The following is a 13297-nucleotide window of genomic DNA, read 5'->3' as shown; positions in this document are numbered from 1 at the left end:
AATAGAGGAATGACACAACAAATTTGACCTCTTTATTACCTTACACCAACAAAGTGACAAGGGTCATCCAAAGGGAACCTAGAATAACACAAAAACACGTCACAGGGGAAGCACATTATGAACAATAAAACACACAAGTGAGGATCTACGACATGAATGAAACTAATCAAGCAAATTATCTGCCTCCCAATATTGTTGAACATCATTTAGGGAAGGTGGAAAAGTTGCAAGAGGAGCTACTCTGAGCACAATAAATGGACCTACTACAAGTTCCAAACAAGGACCATGCTATAATGATGAGTCAATTTGTTTGTCATTAGGAGAAAGGGTTAATTCTTTTGAAAAATGTGAAGATAGATCATGATTAACATCAACAAGCTCATACATATCGTTTGAATCATTAGAATTAACATTGTTATCATGAACAACATCATCATCCATTTCATCATCTAGATTGATAAAAATAGGATCTCTAACACGATAAGAGCATGAACCATCATTTTTATTAAGCATTTTTAATCTTGGTGATTTAGGTTGAACTTCCTCCCTAGGGTTAAACGAAGGTTGAACAAATGGGACCAAGTCAACATTTGGTGTCTTCGGGGAGGAAATTGCTTGGGAAGCAAGTTCATTAGCCTTGGCATGACGTCTTCATCGACATTCTCTTGCACAACAATTCCTTTTAGTTTTAGCTGAGGGTTGTGAAGCTTCAAGATCAATTGACATAGGCTTATTGCATTCCTTTAAAGGAGGAGGAATGAGATAAGCTCTACTAGGTTGAGAAATAGAAGATGTGAAGCGCTTTCCTTTATAAGATGCAAGAGGTGGGACCGCAACATAAATAGGAGGAAAAGAAGGTGTAGGAAGGATACCAGGTCCATCATGAGGAGGACGAATAGGTATAGGGTCCCTAAGCTTATCCAAGGATATGGTCATCTCATTTTTCCACTTTCGATAAGATAGAAAAGGGGTGTCATTTTGAGGCTTAAGAGACTCAGGTTGTTTATGCCAAAAGTAATCAAGGGTGAAATTTCCATGCTTTGTCGTGGGTTTTTAAAGGGTATGATTAATTTTTATTTTTTTTATCAGTAATGTGATTTTTATTTATTAAGAACAATTTTAACTGGAGCTACGAACTAGTGGGGGTCACAATGGGAGACCCCCTCCCCGAGGGATTACATGATGAGGTATTAACACCTACTTGATGATATGAATGCCACACTTACATATATTTGTTATATCTATCTATCCTTATCACTCCATGCACCTTATCTCTCCAAACATCTCTTTATCACTCCATTACAATCCTCCTTATCTCTCCAACACAGAATTTGTCGCTCCTTAAACTGGCAGGGGGGCATCATGAATCATCAGCAATTTTTGGCACGAGAGGGACCGCAACATGAGGATTTTTGTGTTGCATGGACAGTGAAAGAAGAGGCATCAACACCAATGAAGCCACGAGAGGGACCGCAACACGAGGATTTGTGTTGCATGGACAGCGAAAGAAGAGGCATCAACACCAACTGCAACGTGGGTACCAATCGCCAAAGGGGAGCACCAAAAGTACCAAAACAAGCGGCATGCATAGTACCTGCAAGGGTTCGAACATGAAACCTCCCTATCAACAGGGATCGCAACATACCGTTGCGCTGCGGGGACATCCCCGGCTATGATTAATTGTTATGATAATGTAAATATGAGGGAATTTAAAACATTTATGAATGGTAGAGGGGATAGCTTTCATGGAAGAGAGCCAAGGATGTCCCAACTTCACATGAAATTGATCTGATGTAGGAATGATAGCAAAAGTCACATCTTTAATAACTTAGTACCAACCTCAATGAGGAGAGTAATAGAACCAATAGTAGGGCAAGAGAAACCATCATACACCTTGACCATAACATCAAATTTATCATATGTTACTTGATGAAATTATAAAATGTAAAGATATTCTTCAGTGATTGCATTCACCATACACACTGGATCAATGAGCACTCCTTGTGAGAGTTTGTCTTTGATCTTCATAGTGATATACAATGGACCATCAGGTGCAACAATAGTCTCACTAGGATCAAAAGTAATGCATAGGTCTTTAGGAGGTGTAGGTTTGTCAACAAGATTCACAACACTATTACACTTAATACCAAGGTCATCAGGAGAAAAGGAAAGAGACTCAGACTTAACAACATTAGTAGAGTGGGAAGGCAAAGGATTGGTGAAGATTAGGATATATTTGGTTAGGAGGAGATATGGATTTTTTTCCTTTATCATTCAAACCAGATATGGATATAGTATTATTATCGATGAAGTCTTGAATCTTACTACTTAAAGTATAACACTTATTAATATCATGACTTAATTAATGCTGATATTGGAAAAAGGCTTTGGGATCATGATAAGATGGCAAAGGCTTGGAGGTATCATTTGGCTTGGTGGGAGGAATTTTCAACATATTAGTATTTATCAATTTCAACATTATACTATGCAAAGACTCAGAGAGAGGAGTAAATTATTTCCTAAAGTATTTGGATAAAGGGGCCACACTTGATGTCATGGCTACCACTTGAGTATTGATGTTGTTGTTTATCTTGATGTATCTTTTGTTAGGTTTAAACTTTGCAAAATATTATTGATAACTCTCATTCTTACCAACCGAAGCCATTGAAGGAGATGATTTAAATTGACTCACTTCAAGCTGGTAACTATGAAGAACTGCAAACAACTGCGTAAAGGAAGTAAACTCAAAAAATAAAATTTCAACCCTAATGTTTTTTTGTAAAATAGCAATAAAAATTCTTTGAGCATCATGATCAGGCATATGATAAGCAATTTGAAAATACATATGTTTATATCTACCAATAAAATCGGTGACTTTTTCTTTAACGACTCGCTTACAATGAATCAAATCAGTCAAAGTAATCTTAGGACCAATATTATTGTACAATTGTAGAATGAAATGATTACCCAATTGTTGAAATGATGTAATAGAATAAGGAGACAAAGAACAATACCATTGCAAATCTTTATCCCTAAAGGTTCTAGTAAACAATTTAGCCATAAGTATTTGGTCATGAGAAAAATCACTACACAAACTTTGAAATGCCTTCACATGAGTTGAGGGGTTACCTTTTTCATTGTACAACTCCAATTGAGGAACTTACATATATTTAGTAGGGACAACACAAACAATATCATCAAATAATGGACTTGCTACATCAGATGTGGGCACATTGAACTTGGATTGAGCCACATAAGCCAATTGTTGTTGTAAATCTTGTTGGAATCCAAGAACACTAAGAGGGGGGGGGGGGGTGAATCGGTGTTCTACCGGAATGATCAATTTTAACCTTATTAAAACATGCATTCACCAACTGGTAAACCGATACATATAATATTAAAAGAAGTAAAGCAATCAATAAGACAATCACACAAATTAATACCATAACACAGAGAATTATACGTGGAAAACCTCAAAGAGGAAAAACCGCGGTGGGATTTGTGACCCACAATATCAATCCACTGGCCATATGAAGAGATATTACAAAATATGAGGGCCTACACATGCAGGAAGGCTTACAACCTAAAGCACACTACTCATCACAAAGGAGTCTTATTGACTACAGTTACTCTGAATAAGAAAACATAAAATTGAACTCATTTACTGCATCTGCTATGCCCGATAGAGTTCTGGTTCAAGCTCTGACTGTTTCGGTTATGATACCCTAAACCCTTACCGGAATAACCTCTTACATGATCAACATTCCTCACATTACAAATATCACTCTCATATATCTCATAACCTCTCATATCACAAAATGATCTAATCAACTGACCTATATACCGTTACAATCCTTCATGCCTTGTGTCAGTTTACATAGATAATTATAAAATGAATATACATGTCGACTCAATTACATATTTACATAAATATCAAAATCAATCGCCAATTGTCGGATCTCCCAAATTATGTCGGCCTCCAACACCGATATCCTGATGAAGTCATGTCGGCTTGCAATATCGATACCCATAAAATTCCTCACTATTGGTGAAGATATATGTCGATGTCGGTGAAGTGTATGTCGGTAAACAACCAAAACAAAATATGAAAGCCGGAACATGTTGCCATAAATGACAACATATTGAAACCAAATAAGTGTCAATTGCCAACAATCTCCCCCTTTGGCATTGATGGCAACACTCATGTGAAAAATGATAATGGTTTCCATATGTCGGTTTCACTCTAAGACTACTCCCCCTGAGCTGAATATCCATCTGTGATCATGATCTATACAAAATACTCCACACCTCCATATCTCTTGATGTCAAGAATATATTTTTCACCTTTTCCTCCCCCTTTGACATCAATGCCAAAAAAAATACCAAAAATTGGGACGAAGAATGAAAGACTATACAAAGAATGTCCTAAAACACCTTACCAGAGCTAAATATATTTGAAAATTTCCAGATAGGCTTTCTCCAAAAGTTCTAGATAGGTGTCCCAACCTGATTTGAATATGTCGGAAATAGATACAAGTCCATTAAGCATGTGAGCATATGACTCTTTATCCTTAAGTTCTGTAGGTGTGGGCTTACCAACCATATCAATACACTCCCTCTTATGTACACTTAATGAGTCCAACCGGGGACTCACCAATCCTCTAAGACCTCTAGCTATCCTAATGATTTTATCTATATCCCTCTCAAGAGCTGAAACTTGAGCTTCCAATACCAAAATCGGACCATCAATAGATGCAATCAAAGAATTTGAGCCATCAAAAGAATTGACTATACCAACAATCTTCTCCTGAGTATCCTTAATCATTTTATCTAAATCTGTTGTAAGTAAACCTATGTTGCAGCATACTCTGTAAATATTAGTACATTGCCTTAAAGCATTATCAATCAACTTCAACTTATCATTAATCTCCTTCTTCTCTGACTCAATCATTTGATCAAATTTTATTCTCTTGGCTTGTGTAAACCTCTCTAGTGCATGTCGGTTAGATATCTGTTGTAAAGATTGAAAGTCCTTAGAAATGTGCTATGTGATTTTTTTAAGCTTGCTGAATGGGCTTGCTCCATTGTCAAATTTGCACTCTGGGACAAGTCTATGAAAAATTGGAATTGATTGATCAATAAATCCTTTGTCCATGGATCCTTCCTTCATCATCTTCTATGTAACCATCATCATGAGCTCAGGAGACCTCATCTCAATTATGCTTTTTTGTTCTACTTGTGAGGTGTGAGTTGACAACAATGATGCGCTCACTATTGGTTCCCTATCATATTCCTCTTTCTTCTCCTCTGATGGTTTATTAACTTAAATAGCTTCCTTTTTTGCACCGGTGACTTCGCCACTTGGTCCAGTATCAGTTACCGTTGGTTCCTCCTTATGAACTATGTCCTCAACTTGTACATTCTGATCCAGAGGACTTTTGTCCTCAACATTTGTAACTTGTACACTCTCTAAATCTACCGATATCTCTACATTTGCCAGTATCACCTCTATGTCCTATACATTAGATTCTATTGGGGGCTTTATATCCAATATCTTAATATCTTTCAAAATTGTAGATGAGATACCCATTATACCTTTACCTTTCCCTTCAACTGGGATGTCTGTAGTGTTAATTTTACCCTTCGGTGAACTGTAAAAACCAGGGTTTCTATCAAAGAATTGAACCCATGCCTTGTGGGTCTCCTTGATTATCTCATTAACCCTTCCTAACATAATACTAACTATCATGTGCTTGCTGTGAAAGATTTTTTTGTCTACAACCTCAAGTGTCCTATCCAACTCCTTTGGAGTAATGGATTCATAGGTAGTTAACAACTCATGAATCTTTATCTACTTGTCCTCCTCCATATCTGATAATCTTATAGCATCTAAATTTTCATATAGTTGTGCCGGTATTTGCTTCTCAATTTCCAACAAAGATTTCTTATATATATCCAGATATAATAAAACCGCTTCCTCAACTTCTCTTTGCTCATCATTATCTAAATGCTCATAATAAAATTGTACATTTTTCAACATACCATCCTTATTAATTTCATCTACCAATTCTGCACAAGTCTTAGGTGGAATAATAGTTACATTACCAGTGACAATTGTCAGGTTTGTGTCATACATCTTCTTTCTTCTTCCAGTACCGGATGGAGCAAAAGGTGTTTCCTTTAGAGCTCTTTTCTTTGTTGATACCTTGATTGTAACCTTCCTAACCAGTTGCTTCCTTTCCTCCTCCTTAGTCTCCTCACCTTTCTTCCTCAATACCCTCTTGAATGCTAAGGGTGTGTCATCTTCAGTTTCAGAGTCTAATGCAATAGGCTCAATAAAAATTCCGGGCTCTTTCCTCTTCCTTCTTTTTTCTAGAACAACATCCATTAATGCCTTGATGTTTTGAGATACCTATTCAACAAATTTTCTTGCCTTGTCCTATTGTTTCTCCCTCTTCTTCCTATTAAACTCAGTTTGAACCTCTTACTTCTTCTGTTTTGCAGTACCAAAGGATTTCTCAACTTCATCAATAGGTGCATCAATTAACATCTTTGCATAAGCATCCAAAATCTGTCCATCAACTTCATAACCCATCTCTTCAATCCATATCTTCTGGGGTTTGACTACTTCCATCAAGGTTTCATCATTCTTAACCATGAAGCATATCTTGGTTAAGTATTCTCAACAATTTGTTTTGGAACCTTTTCTCTAGATTTCATAGCCTTCTGGAATGCCTTGAAGTAACCCCAAACCTTATCATCTTGCTGACTACCCAATGTAGCAATAGATTGTTTCAATTGTCTTCCTACCGGGATATCAAATGCCCATCGTCTCTTCCCAAAACTGGGAGTTTCATTAATAAAAAATAGCATCAAACAGACAATAAGATTTCCATACCAAAATGTCCCCTTCTTCTCTCCTTTGATCTTCCCTAGGTTAATTAACAACTCATCTAACATCCATCTGCCGATATCTAACTTCTCATTTTCCTCATGATCTTATGTGCAGCATAAATGCAAGAGCTAAAAATAGAGTTAAAATGATTGGATTGAATTACCCTGTATCCAATTATCATGCTATTGAATCTGATGTCTCTATCTGTGATGGTGCTAACCCTCATCGATCGTCAGTATGATGTTGCGCCAGTGAGTTTGTTAACTTGATCATTAGAAATCTTCTTCTCTGGATGCTGACCAATCTACGACAAACCGATGATGGCCCAAATGGCCTTCTTTGAGATCTTATAAGGTCTATCCAAATAGATGAATTCTCCATGCACTCTTCTCAAAACATATCTGACAATATCATCCTCAAAATTGGGAATATCCATAATGTCGATAAACCCTAGATCCTCAATGTGCTTGTACTCGGGCTTGATCTTTTTGGAGTCTCCCATCAACTCGCTCATATACATGCTTTTGATATCACTGGTACCCAAATCCTCAATGTGGTAGTGAATGTATGCTCTGACATCTTCCACATATACAACTCCTTTTGGGACACGGGAAAAAGCGCCAACCGAATCATCCAAGGTGGCAATATATGAACATTGTTTAAAAATCGGCCTAGGGCAATCCTTAACCTCGACAACAGTAGGATTTGCAATAAAAGTAGGTGCAGAGGATGATCTCGCTTCCATGATAAAAGATAAATATCGATAAGTACTTAAGAAATAGTTGCTGGTGAAACCCTAAAGAACTCTTTCGATCGTTGGTGGAATCGTTGAAGAAGATATTGGATCACACTGAATCATCTTAGACTCGCTCTGAATGCAAGGTGATCAGAAATGAAGTGGATTCAACCTTTTAACCTCCAAGAAACCCTAATCTATCATTGATATGAATGACTTCTAGTGAAATATATCGGATCTCGGTCAAACATCTCCATGTTGGATAAGCATTTCCAATGTCTAGAACATCTTCCAGAACCTCTTCCCGGGGCTTAAGCAGTATTATCATGAATTTTGCCTACCCCTAAGGCATGTGCCTCAGTTATCGGATGAGATTCTTGTCTGTGTAGGAGAAACCTCCTCTGTCAGTTGAGTAACTGAAACATTTCCATCTGTTGATTGATCATCTGACTTCCTAACCTATTTCATTGATATGATCTTGTTGAATTTCATTGACCTTCTCTTTCATTTATCATTTGATCAATCATTGTTAACTGGTAGATTTCTGCTTCTACAGAACTTAGCTATGTGTCCAACCTTGTTGCATGCATAACATGTAACATTGTTCTTTTGAATTGCTTTGCTAAAATCAGTATAATTGTTTGACCTGCACTGATTAGCTGTATGTCCAAATTTTCCACAGGCATAGCATTTAACATTCATTTTGCAATCTTTTGTCTTATGACCATACTTGTTGCATTTAGAACATTGACCAGGAGCAGAATTATAGTTTTGATTTGCTCTATTTCTATATTGCCTAGCCATGTGACCAAATTTATTACAAACAAAGCATCTACCATTAAATTTGTAAGCATTAAGCTGCCTTACTGATGCCTTTTGGTTTTCCTCTTCATTTTTAGTACCGGAGCACTGACCTTATTCAAATCCAAGTCCACTGGAATCTCCATTATGTCTTTGACTTTTCAATAATTCATCAAGTTGTGTTGAACTAACCTTGAATTTGTCCTTATACTCACTTGCAATAGTCAGATCATCTCTCAGAATTATCATCTGTCTCTCAAGTTCGTGTTCATTGCTCTGGGATTGCACTAAGTCTATTCTCAACATATCATTTTCATGAACTAACCGGATGCATTCTTCATATCTGTCTTTCAGAGATCTCCCAAGATTTTCTTCATTCATCTTCCAGTCTTCACTCTCTTTTGAAATTCTCATAGTTAGGGCTTGCATTTCATTCCTCATGACCATGTTCTCTTGACTCAGCTTCTGACATCTTTCATTAAGGATGTCTTTCTCTTCATTATCCTGATTTTGCAGAAGTTCCTTCCTCCTAGCTTGAACAGATGAAAACCTCTCCTCTAGGATAAGAATGAATTCCTGAGCAGAATTCAATTCATCTTGTAACTTCAAGTTCTTCATCCTTTCAACATCATAATCTTCAAGTGCTACCTCAAGTTGCTTCTCCAAACTCATATCCATGGATTCTGGATTCAGGATCTCCCTCAAGCTGTTAAACTTCCTCTAAGGCACAAGGCTCTAATACCAATTGTTGGAATCCAAGACCACTAAGAGGGGGGGTGAAATAGTGTTCTACCAGAATGATCAATTTTAACCTTATTAAAACATGCATTCACCAACCGGTACATATAAGACTGAAAGAAGTAAAGAAATCAATAATCCAATCACACGAATTAATACCATAACATAGAGAATTATACTTGGAAAACCTCAAAGAGGAAAAACCATGGTGGGATTTGTGACCCACAATATCAATCCACTGGCCAAATGAAGATATGTTACAAAATATGAGGGCTTGTGCATGCAGGAAGGCTTACAACCTAGAGCACACTACTCATCACAAAGGAGTCTCGCTAACTACAGTTACTTTGAATAAGAAAACATAAAACTGAACTCATTTACTGCATCTGCTATGCCTGATAGAGTTTCGGTTCAAGCTCTGACTGTTCCAGTTTTGATACCCTAAACCCTTACCGGAATAACCTCTTACATGATCAACATTCCCCGCATTACAAATATCACTCTCATATATCTCATAACCTCTCATATCACAAAATGATCTAATCAACTGACCTATATACCCTTACAATCCTTCATGCCTTATGTTGGCTTACATAGATAATTACAAAATGAATATGCATGTCATCTCAATTATATATTTACATAAATATCAAAATCAATTGCCTATTGTCGGATCTCCCAAATGATGTCGGCCTCCAATATCGGTATCCTAATGAAGTCATATCGGCCTGCAATGTAGGTGCCCATATAATTCCTCCCTACCGCTGAAGATACCTATCGGTGTCGGTGAAGTGTCTGTTGGTAAACAACCAAACCTAAATATGAAAGCCGGAACATGTTGCCATCAATGACAACATATTGAAACCAATCAAATGAGTGTTAATTGCCAACAAATCTATAATAGTTTGGGCAAGGTTATTAATGGTTGCTTTGATGGATGGATAGAAATTGGACATATTGGATTGTGATGGAGGAGTAACATTGTTGTATGTATGTGGAGGTTGAGAATAAGGGGGCGGAACATTATGATATGTGGGTATAGGAGATGATTGGGATACAAATGGAAGACTCACGGAAGGAGGTATGTAAGAATATTGATTAACGGAATCGCCCCCATGAGTAACATGTGTAGGATTAACATTTTATGTGGAAGTAGTCATGATAGAAGATGTAAATGTAGGCACACTAGGAAAGGATGTAGGCATAGGAATGGAATGATTGAATTGACTAGTGGGTTGAGAGTAACCAAGGACTTCGACACAACTTTCAAATAGCATTATATTATTGTCAACAATATGAGCAAGGCTATGCCAAAAATCAACACTACTTTGATCACTTTGCACCATTCTTTTTAATCCTACAATCAATCGAATTGCCTCACTTTTCAGATAATCTTGATTCATCCATTGTCTCCAATTGGTCAATGGTAACCCTAGTTAGTGATCCATTCATATAATAAGAATTATGAGGAGAGTGGGGATAAATGATGTCATTTGTTGGGTTGAAGGAAGCACCAACATTCTCATGAAATAAGATATCCAAATTAGGTTCCATATCCTTAGTGTTTAAACCTTGGGAAGCCTTAATTATACAAATTATTCTCACAGGAATACTGTAGGTAGGACTAATAATAACAAAACTCATACACAAAGGAGGGAAATTTGAATGAAATTTTTGAAAACTGTGATTAAGAAATGCAATTTGTTGTAACAATGATTGATTAATTATGTAACCCACAAGTTTAATTTTAGAATTATAAATTAGGGTTTTTGTGAATTTAACCTCTAAAATTAATGAGTGTAAATTTGAATTTGAAAATGCATGCAAATCAGATCTAAGATCACAAATCAGAAATTAAGGTACAAGAAGTCGGGTTCACCAAAATGTGATGGTGAAAAATTAGGGTTAGAGTTAAATTAAGATAATAAAACCACTAAATGACCTAATTAACCATTACACTGGGAAGGAGAGGAATCTAATAGATCTAGCCTTGAAAGATCAAGATTATGATCAAATTTCAGGTTCCTTTTGATAGGGGCTTTTCTCCTTCCTAAGATGAATTGAATTGAATTGTTGAATATTAGGGCAAGATAGTGAACTATTGGCACAATCTGACAGAAAAAGGAAGCTACAGGTGTCGTACGGATCCATCAAACTGGATCTAAACAAAAGAATATGTTTTGGATCTATTCACAGAAGTTTAGGCTATTTTTTTAGGACCAAGTAGTATCAATTTACCTTGGTACTTTGAATTTCTTGTCATCAAAAGTTGAACCTATTTGTCTCTCTAAATTATGTCGATCATCCTAATTACAAATTTGTACCCATTCCTGCACACAGAGAAAATGGGAAATATGTTGAGAATAGGGGTTTGTCTTAGGTCAAACCTCGGTTTTGGAATTAACCATGAAATTGAATTAATAAATGTAAATGAAAGACTATAGTAATATTTTTTCCTTTTGAGTTAAGGATGAAAATGATTTAAACATTAATGATATACCTCAATAAATAAGTTGAGTGAAAGAGTGAAAATGATTTAAACAGAATTAGGGTTTCACGTAGGTTGTCTTCATAAAGCATAGATCACATGTGAATGCCATCTTCAATGCTTGTATCTTAACTTTACTTCTGCTCCAATGCTTGATGAAAGATTGATTGCTTGCTCACTTGAATTCATTAGAGTGTAATTGAGATCTTTAATGAGGTTTGTTAGGTTTAAAATGAAAGAGGCAGACCTCCTTTTATTCTTGCTTGTCAAAAATTAAACTAAATTTTTGCAACAGGCCAACACATTGCTAATTTTCCCACTCACCAAAGATGGTTGTTAGAGGGGGGCTTATTTGGGGCCTATTTAAGAGGCCTAGTGCGTATACGCCCTGCTCCTAATTTAGGACCGATGCATGGTACGTCCTAGTCCTAGAAATCAAAACTCCAAACTGGGGCTAAGCTGGAAAATTAATGAAAATGTGACATAGATGGGTGGTGTTAGCAGAATCAGTATTGCAATCAAGCCTTAGAAGATGAAACATCAAAGTGAGGCCTAATTGAGGATAAAATTGTAGGCGAGTACAATTTAGGATGATACAAGCAAAAAAAAACATTCCTAAATATTAAGGATCAATATATGTATGTATACACACACACACACACACACACACACACACACACACACACACACACACACACACACACACACACACACACACACACACATATATACATGCATACATTTATATACATACATACATACATACGGTGGAAAATGATGATGGTAAATTATTGCAAAACGACAAAAGATCCAACCATAAACAAATAGAGGAATCCTATCCCTCTTGCCATCTAAGTGCTAGTTTCTAAATTTTGGCTTTGAATCATGAACCCATATGAGCCACGTGTGCTTTAAAGTAGCTTCCATTTTTTATTTTTTGAAATGGTTCTTTTCAAGAAACCATTATCTTTAAGAGATTACTTTCTTTTTGATATATATTGTTGAAGTGGGATAGAGAAGCAAGATTGATCCCCCTTGTACTTTGATACATGAGTGAGACTTGATCAGTTAATAATTTGGCAATGATTTTAAATTAGTTATGGGAAATGACATTATACTTTCTTTCTGGATACATAATTTTATATGCAAAAAATGAAGACTTTATGCTTCTAAATGTGTTTCTAAGAAAAGGGGAACTTTTTGAAGCTTTATATTCATGCATGTTCTTTTAAATTAGCATTTAATTTTAGATTTGACAATCTTTTATGTGACTTCATGTGCCTATTACATAATGAATATATTTGTTTTTACAACTTTGAGACTCTTGGCACATTTACATCATTTGGGAAGAACTTATGCTAATTTTTCAAAACCGTTTCTTACGTATGAGGAATGGGTGAACTTTGAGTCATCTGCTCTGTGCTATTTTCAATTTTGTTAATCTCTCTTGTATTTCTTTATGTTGCTTTTCCTTTCCTATTTTCTAGTTAAAAGTATACCCACCTTTGAAAAACCAATTATATCATAAGAGGGAGTTGTACCTCTAAAATTTAGAAGAAAATTGTTAATTTAATTGGCAATTTCTCCAACTGTTTGTTGTGTATTTGTCTCTAGCAAGGGGGCATCAGAGGGTCTTTGA

The sequence above is a fragment of the Cryptomeria japonica genome, chromosome 2 (genome assembly GCF_030272615.1).
Source record: "Cryptomeria japonica chromosome 2, Sugi_1.0, whole genome shotgun sequence".
NCBI classification, from domain to species: domain Eukaryota; kingdom Viridiplantae; phylum Streptophyta; class Pinopsida; order Cupressales; family Cupressaceae; genus Cryptomeria; species Cryptomeria japonica.
Note: the sequence above shows the minus strand (reverse complement) of the source record.